Genomic DNA, 1,584 nt, shown 5'->3' with positions numbered 1-1,584 from the left:
CGGGGTCACCAAATGTTACACTCCACAAGGAAAGTCCGTTTTTATCTACTTTAATTCGTGCAAACTAATCCAAAACATCAACACATTTTCTCTTTCTCTTCACACACGGGATTCTCTCATCCCATAATAGTCTGCATCGGGCTTGGCCCAGTCTCTTGCGTCCTACTCGTTACACTACAAACAAAGAGAAACGATAAAAGGTTAAGTCAATACCTTTCCAGTCTCTGGGGCATAAGAAACGAACCAAAAGACAAATGAATAAAAAATAACATAGTTTTTGTATAAAACTCTGAATTTCGAATTCTCAGCGAAGGATTAATGACAATCGATCACAAAAACACTAGAATTCCTGGGGAAGGGTAAGATATTCTGACAGAAGGAAGAGGTTAATCACTTGCTAGGCAACCACAAAGGTGCACGTGATCACCTTGTGTCAAGGTTCTTGTTTATAATGTGTTAGTCATGCACTTTTAGAGTGGAACAACGTACGTTTTAGCCAAGAAACGTACGTCTTCAGTTTTTTTAATTTTGTTGTAATATTAACTGAATATTTATATTTCATTTGTGGGGTCCGGAAGCCTTCTTTGTCGGGTTATTGACCCGTGACCAGACTCTTACCTGGAACAATGTTGATCAATCCCTTCACTTAAGAACCATTTCTTTCAATAATGAAGAAAAAAATGGACAACAAGCTTTCTTTCAATTAATTCTTCACTGTCACATTTCCAATTTTTTTCTACCTGAAGACTGTGCAGACTGAGTTGAGTACAAAATAAATGTAAATTGCCCGACAACTGAGAGTGAGATGTGACTTCAGCAAACACTGTGACGCACTCAAGGCGTTCAATTCCTTCAATGTTTGTTAAACCGATAAAAAATTTGCCATTTGATTTCAGTATTGTACATAACACCAATTAGAAAAATATTAGAAACAAAGCTCACTTGATATCCAAAGCGAAAAATCATAGTGCAATTGTTGTCGAGGACCATTACTCGTCGTTTTAAAGGTTCCAAATATTTATTTTTCACCGCCTGTCTTGTTTATCCAATTGACGTTCCATTCTTGAGCTCCATAAGGATATATTTTGTTTAAAGATCCACTAAAACGCCATTCGCGTTACAATGACTTTCGATGTCATTGAAGGTTAACAAGAATTAGTGAAATTTCCAATTGTTACAGGAAGACTGTGCAGAGTTGAGTACAAATAAATACAAATAGCCAGACAACAGAGATCACAGATCCACTTAAGGTGTTTAATTACTTCTCTGTTTTTGTGAAACCCATAAGTTACGAGGTAATTTTCCATTTGGTTTCAGTGTTGTACACATAACAGCACACTTATAGAGTGTTATAGAATATTAGAAATACAGCTCACTTTGATTACGGCTCGACAGGCGAAAGATTGTAGTCGAAGTCCATTACTCGTCGCTTTTAAAATTCCAGATATATATTTTTCACCGCCTGTCTTGTTTATCCAATTAACGTTCTATTCTTGAGCTCCATAAAGGTATCTTTTGTTTAAAGATCCACCAAAACGCCAATTGAATTTCAATGACTTCGACGCCATTGCAGGTTAATTAAAT

The sequence above is a fragment of the Montipora foliosa genome, chromosome 8 (genome assembly GCF_036669935.1).
Source record: "Montipora foliosa isolate CH-2021 chromosome 8, ASM3666993v2, whole genome shotgun sequence".
Taxonomy (NCBI): Eukaryota; Metazoa; Cnidaria; class Anthozoa; order Scleractinia; family Acroporidae; genus Montipora; species Montipora foliosa.
Note: the sequence above shows the minus strand (reverse complement) of the source record.